Raw genomic sequence first — 7,516 nt, forward strand, 5'->3', positions numbered from 1 at the left:
ATCGCAGTTCGCAGACAGCCTCAGTTACTTAGTGAGGCCCTCTGCAACTCAGTGAGACCCGGTTTCAAAATAAAGAAAAAATAGGGCAGGGGGTGTAGCTCGGAGGTCGAATGCCCCTGGGTTCCATCCCCAAACCCGCAAAAATAAATAAAGAAAGAAAGAATAAAAAATCGGGCTGGGGGTGTAGCTCGGAGGTAGAACACCTCTAGACTTCACCCCCAGTACCTCAAAAAAAAAAAAATAAATACATAAAAATTTAAAAAAATAAATTTTGTGAGGCCATGCGCCCACCAATAAGGAGCAGGGCGCAAGAGCCCACGCTGGAAATAAAATGGTGGTACTGGGGATGGAACCCAGGGGCATTCTGCTTCTGAGCTACAACCCTATTTTATTTTTATTTTGAAACAGGGTCTCACTATGTTGCACAGGGCCTCACTAAGTTGCTATGGCCAGCCTCAAACCTGTGATTCTCCTGTTTCAGCCTCCCAAGTACTAGAATTACAAGCATGCACCACCACACCCAGCCGGAAATTTATTTCTAACACCAGTACCAACACCACCAAAAAAAAAAAAAGAAAAAAAAGAAAAGATATTAAGCTAAATACCAAGCCACAGAACAGATTAGATGGTGCCAAGGCAGAGAGAGGGTGCAGGCAACCAGTGGGGGCTGGGCCTCACTGAGGAGAGACCTGGCCGGGCTCTGAAGGGGGTGGCAGCTCATACCCGGGGTCACTCAGCAGGTCGTCCAGGCTGCAGCTGCGGAGCTAGACCCGATGGGGATGGGATCAGGTGCCAACCTGTAACCAACCTGCACAAAATGTCAGGGCAGGTGGGCACAGCCATGACCCGGCTACTTGGGAGACTGAGGCAAAAGATTACTAGAACTCAGGCATTCAAGGCCAGCCGGGCAATGTAGAGAGCACGTCTCAAAAACAGCAAACAAAAAGTGCCAAGGTGAGCCAGGCACGGTGGCGCACACCTATAATCCCAGCACTTGGGAGGCTGAGACAGGGAGATCACTGTTCGCAGACAGCCTCAGCTACTCAGTAAGGCCCTTTGCAACTCAGTGAGACCCTGTTTCAAAATAAAGAATAAAAAAACAATAGGGCTGGGGGTGTAGATCGGAGGTAGAATGGCCCTGGGTTCCATCCCCAGCACCACACACTAAATAAATAAATAGGCTAGGGGTATAGCTCAGAAGTAGAATGCTCCTGGGCTCAATATCCAGTGCCAAAAAAAAAGTGCCCAGGTAAAGAAAGGGCTGCCTGGGAGGGCCCTGGGGAACACGGCCGGGTGACTGGGTGACGGCTGCGAGGACAGAGCCTGCAAGAAAGAAGAAAAGCAAGCAATTGGACCTTTAGGCAGACCTTGCCCAGGTTGACCTTGCCTGGGTCCACTGTGGGAACACCCTTAAATGCCAGGCTAGGGAATCCAGGCTCTGCTACAGAGGGGGCCTCGGCAGCACCTAGGGCAGGAGCAGACTGGGGAGGGGTATAATGGCCAGAGCCAGTGAGGCTGGGACCAGCTTCCCAAGATGCTCGCGTGCCTGACCCAGCGTAATTCCAGCCCCTCCCAAAGCGCCCAGCCCTTGCTGGTCCTGAAGCCCAGAACCAGCCAGATGACGCTGGCTGGGGGGCCGAGCATCACCTCCCCCTCCATCCCCCAGGTGCTGGCCTGGCCAAGACCCACTAACTATTCCCCACCAGAGCCCAGGACCCCAGCAGGTGCTAACAAATGTGGAATAAATGCGTTGCTGACTGGTGATTACAAGACAGAATGGCTGAACGCCTCTGCAAAGGTGCCCAGGGACTCAGCTCTCCGGCCTTTCCCAGGCCTCCCCCTCAGCCCCCCATTCTGGCCCTCTCTCTCACTAGCCTACTTGGAATCACTGACGAGCCAGAGAGCCCCGGGGCCGCGTCCTGTGTGGCGCTGAGCAAGCTGCCCCCTCTCTGAACATCCTTTTTCTCGGCTGCAAGCGTGGGATCGTGCGAGGAGTCCATGAGAACTGAATGGAGGAGCAGGCGCCTAGCACGGGGCTAGCCAGGCTGGGAGCCACTGTCCCACTAGTGACTCACAGGGGATGGGGGACCCCAAGGCCTGCTAACAGGGGGAGTTTGAAGGACAGCAGTGTCTGACCACCAGGTAGGAGACTACCTGGTCTGTGAGGGCAAGACAGAGGGAGGCCAAGCCGGTGTGGTGGCCCACACTTGTAATCTCAGTACTCGGGAGACCGAGACAGGAGGATCCCGGGTTTGAAGTCAGCCTCAACAACTTAATGAGGCCCTACTTCCAAATAAGAAAATAAAAGGGGCTGGGGATATAGCTCAACAGTCGAATGTCTCTAGGTTCAATCCCCAGCAAAACACACACACACACACACACACACACACACACACACGAGGCCAACCTAGGGGCCACGACTCCCTGCAGACAGGGAGACGGCTTGGGCAGGGAAGGGTGTGTCTTGGGTTCAGAGTGCCTAAAGAAGGAAGGTTGTGTGCTTTGGAACTGACACACCCAAGAGCCTGGGCAGGGCCCCTACCTCTGTCTGCGGGTGACCTGTACCCCAGGCTCGGGTCCTGTGCAGATGCCAGCGGCTCTACAACGCCCACCTGGTGGGTGGCAGTTCGGGAAGAGCTGGAAAGCACAGCCTCCCTCTCCTGCTCCTCCGGGCTGTTACACCCTCCACTTTCCTGTCCTGGTCATTTTTCATATCCCATCCTTTCTCTATTGTACGTTTGATGTTTAAATAAAGCCAAGTTAGATGTAGGGCCGGCATGAAGCCACGTGACACTTGCCCATTCTGGGCAAAGAGATGGGGCTTCCAGGGAAGCTACCTTTTAACTTTAGAATCACATCACATCACGCTGGAACACAGAACAGGCAGGGGGAAGGGAGGTACCGAGGACGGGAAGGCTGCTGGGTTCAGAAGCGGGAGCGGAGCAGGTGAGAAGAACGGAACGCAGGAGATGCGGCGGAGCTGGGGGGAGGCGACTGGGAGCACATTTCACACCCTGCCTGCACATCTCACGCGCCGTCTCTCAGGCACTGAGTGTAAGCGCTGCCACGGGAGTTGGCACACACGCGCAGGGACAGCTAGCCGGGTCTAGGGCTGCACGTGGCCCCCTCCCTCCAGACCTAGTGCTGTAGCCTCGAGTCCCCAGTCGAGGGGGGAGCCACAGGCTCCCTGGGGCCCCACCCCAATGGTCTTCAGCCTCCTCTGATGCAAGGTGTCTTGCTTCCTCTCTCTGTCCCTAGGAGCTCAGAGCATTTCAGTCCCAAGCCTTGACATGGGGGCCCCAGGAGACTGAGGTGGAGGGAGGGGGCACCAGTCTCCCCTGAAACCTGGAAGCCCGTCTGCTTACCTGCCCCAGCACTAACACCCACTTATCTCTTTGGACCAGAGTGAAGTTTTACATGGACCCTGGCTGGGCCAGTGCCTTCCTAAGGGGACACATGAGGAACGAGGCCGGGGTTCTCTTGCTCCTGAGGTTTTCCAGCGGTCCCTGCTTAGAGGCAAGGGACTGGACAGGGTGGCCTGTCTCTGCTCAAGCCTGGGGCTCTCTGCTGTGGTGGCATCATAAGCACCATGCGGTTGAGCTGTCACAGGAGGGCCCACCCCCTGGGCATCCTGTGAGACCACCCAGCCTGCAGAAGCTGAGCTCAGCAGAGGGCAGTAGTCCAGAGAGGCAATGGTGGTGGCCCAAACTCACCCAACATGAGAGGAGAAGCTGGGAAGAAACCCAGAGCCCCACCCCCAGGCCGAGGCAGGGCCCTCCTACTGACTCCCCTCCCCCATAGGCAGGTGCCCACCCCTGGAGTTTGGCAGGTCCCTGTCTGTCCAGGGGTGGACACGGGTTCCTGGGGACACATCGGTGCTGGGGGCAGATCTGACCAGCGAAACTGCCCCCCCTCCAGATGGGCTGGGGTTGCTGGAGACACCGCAGCCGGGCTCCCAGTGCCCCAACACAGCGCGAAGCCCCCCCACCCGCCCTGGATAGTGAGCAGCCAGGGACACGGCCTGTGGGGTCCATCCAGCGGGTCGGCTGATGTGTCCCTGGGCAAGTACTTAACCTCGCGGCCTCCAGTCCCTCCACTGCGAAGTGGGGGTCATTAAAGTAGCTCCCTCCTGGGGCTGCTCCCAGATGGATGCCTCCTGAGAACGCTTCCCAGCGCCCACCTTGTGCCGGGTGGACAAGAGTCCCAGTCCTCGCCGAGACCGAGGTGGGGTGGGGGGACCAGAGCCGAAACCAACGCCACTCCCGCAGGACCGAGCGATTTGGAGAAAAACACCGGAACGCGAGGAGGAGGAGATGCGCAGTTTAATACTGCGCGGTCGAGGGCAGCCTCCCTCCACGGACCGCGCAGGGGCGCAGGGCGCCGCCGCCGGGGCCGCGTGGGCTGGGACGGGCCCGGGACGTCTGCCCGAGGACCGGACCGCACGGGCGAGGGCCGGAGGCGAAGGCGGCGGGCCCCATCCCCGCGCCCCCATCCCCGCGCCCCCATCCCCGCGCCCCCATCCCCGCGCCCCCATCCCCGCGCCCCCATCCCCGCGCCCGTCCGCCGGGCCCCGCGCACTCACCTGGGTCCCGCGTTGCCCCGCCTCCCGCGCCGCCGCGCCCCGGGCTCGCCCCGCCCCCGCCGCGCGCCCCCCACGTGGCCGCCCGCCCGACCCTCGGCATCACCTGGCGGCGGCGCCGGCCTCGCCCACCAATCGGCGTCCGCGGAGCCGCTCCGCTCGACCGCGCCGCCCAATCACAGGCCGCGAGGGTCCCTGGCTCCGCCCACTCCGGCTCGCGCTCCGCCTTAAACAGTCGAGAGCTGGGGCCGGTCCCCGCCCGCGGAGGGCGTCCCTTACCCGGTGTGGGGTGCTGAGTCCTCGGTCCTCGCCCCTCCAGCCCCCGGGCTCCCCCTCCGGGAAGCCTTCCCCGACCTGGGCCAGTCCTGGCTCGCGGCACAGAGCCTCCAGTGCAGGATTCCGAGGGCAGAGGGACCGCGGGGCCGCTGGGCCGGTCCACGTGCCCCTGGCCCCCAGGCTGCAGGGGCGGGGCCCTGGAGCATCCTCTCCCGGGCTGGCGGTTCCCATAAGAGGATTGACTGACCTGCCCTTCGGGTTACGCGGAAATCCACTTAGATGGGGAAGCTGGTGGGCGAGTCCAGCCAGCGTCCCCCGCACCCCTGAGCAGGAGAGCGCCTTTGTCCCCATCAGCCCAGGCGCCCTGTGGGGGCCCAAACGAAAGAGCAAATCCGAGTCAGCCAAGCTTGGGGTGTGCGTTGAACCTGAAATCGGCACACACGAGAAACCGCACAGGCCCGCACCACGGAAAGCCAGGCACGCGGGCTCGGGTCCGGTGGGGAAGCAAAGCCCGGGGATCCGCACCCCGCCAGAGGGGTACAGCAAGAGAGAAAGAGGACCTGGGTCTGGGGCCTCAGGGAACTCCTGGGGGGCCAGCTTTGAGCCGCCCAGGCCTTGCAGTGCATTCCCTTGGTCTGCTCAGAGCACCTGGAAGCCCTTCCAGAGGTGGCGGTGAGTGTGATCGGCAGAGGCGGGCGGGGTCCCACTGGCGGGCACGTCCTTCCTCTTAGCGCAGGTAGGACCCTGGGCGAACACCGTAATCACTTCCATCCCTTACGGCCTCGCCGGTAAAGCAGTGACCAATGCCTGACTCACAGCGCTTGAGGATGAAAAGTAGTTCCTGGGGACCCAGGACAGAGCTCAGCAAGCACTAGCTATTAGACTTCGGTTTTATTATTTTCTTTGGTATGTGACTGAACATCAAGTGTTTACTAAGTCCCTGGGTCAAAGTGCTCTGGGAAACCGTCTCAGCACAGCCCACCGACAGCATGAGCTCAGGACCAAGAAGGAGCGAGGTGCTTGTTTACAAGCTGGTTTTCCTCTCTGCAGATTGAATTTCTGAAAATTTTACCTACAAGCTATGTCGCCAGACTTTTTTTTTTTTAAGTACTGAGGATGGAACCTAGGGGCATTTTACTTCCGAGCTATACCCCAGCCCTATTTTTTATTCTTTATTTTGAAATAGGGTCTCAGTAAGTTGCAGGGGGCCTCCCTAAATAGCTGAGGCTGACCATGAAGTTGTGATCCTCCTGTCTCAGCCTCCCAAGTCCTGGGATTACAAGTGTGCGCCACCACGCCCGGCTGCTAGACGTTTTTATTATTTTTACTTTTTTTTGCGCCCTAGATGGCTGAGAGTCATGCTAAATTGCAGAGGCTGTCCTTGAACCTGCAATTTTTCTGTCTCAGCCTCTCAAGTACTGGGTTTACAAGCACGTGCCACTACACCTGGCAAAAAACAAAAAACAAACAAAAAGAACCAAACAAGCAACTTTTTAAAAAGCATGTAAATTTTATTAGTTTTTTTTTTTTTTTTTTTTTTTGTTACTGGGATTGAGCCCAGAGAAATTCTACCTCCAAACTCCCAGCCCTATTTGACCTTTTTTTTTTTTTTTTTCAGTACTGGGGATGGAACTCAGGGGCATTCTACCTCCGAGCTATACCCTCAGCCCTATTTTTTATTCTTTATCTTGAAACAGGATCTCACTGAGTTGCAAAGGACCTCACTAAGTAGCTGAGGCTGGCCACGAACCTTCGGGTCTGGAGCTGGAACCCAGGGGCATTCAACCTCTGAGCTACACCCCCTGCCCTATCATTTTATTCTTTATTCTGAAACAGGGTCTCACTAACTTGCGGAGGGCCTAAGTAGTTGAGGCTGACCGCCAACCGGGATCCTCCTGTCTCAGCATCCTGAATGCTGGAATTACAAGCGTGCGCCAACCACGCCAGGCTTACTTTTTATGTTGAAGCAGAGTCTCACTAAGTGTCAGAGGGCCTCATTAAATTGCCAAGGCTGTCCTCGAACCTGCAGTCTTCCTGTCTCAGCCTCCCAAGTTCTGGGATGACAGTCATGGCATCCACAGCTCGTGGGAGCCACCAGGTTAGAACTTCAGCCATTGGATTAATGACTCACTCCTGCAGAAAGCCTGAAGGAGTTTCCCACATTAATCCGGGGAAGGAATGACAGAAAAGACCTGCTGGGGGGCGGGTGGGAGTCAGAACCGCTGAACACAGCGCGCACGCCTTGCCACGGTATTTCCTGATGATTCAAGATGATTACTAACCCACACAGGTGCGAGCTTGCTATCGCAATCTTCCTTTCCCCCCAAATCCTGAGACCTGGCGCTGGAGTCGCCAGCTGACGAATGAGAGTGGGAGGAAACAGCACATCAGTGAGAAGCTGGTGTCTACCAACAGGACCGGAACCGAAGCCAGCATGGCGCGCTGGACAGGCCTGGACAGAGCTCATGTCCGCTGCCACCCCGCTGCGGAGCCCTGGCAAACACACCCTCTGCTCACAGGTACTTTCCGCCTGGGCACTGATGTCGGGCTCTGGGGGTGTCCTGATGGCTGTCCCCACAACTTACCCCAAAAGAAGTGACGTAGGCAACTTAGCAAAACCCTGTTTCAAAAGAAAAGATAAGGCTGGGCGTGGTGGTGCAC

Source organism: Muscardinus avellanarius (genome assembly GCF_963383645.1).
Source record: "Muscardinus avellanarius genome assembly, chromosome: 3".
Taxonomy (NCBI): Eukaryota; Metazoa; Chordata; class Mammalia; order Rodentia; family Gliridae; genus Muscardinus; species Muscardinus avellanarius.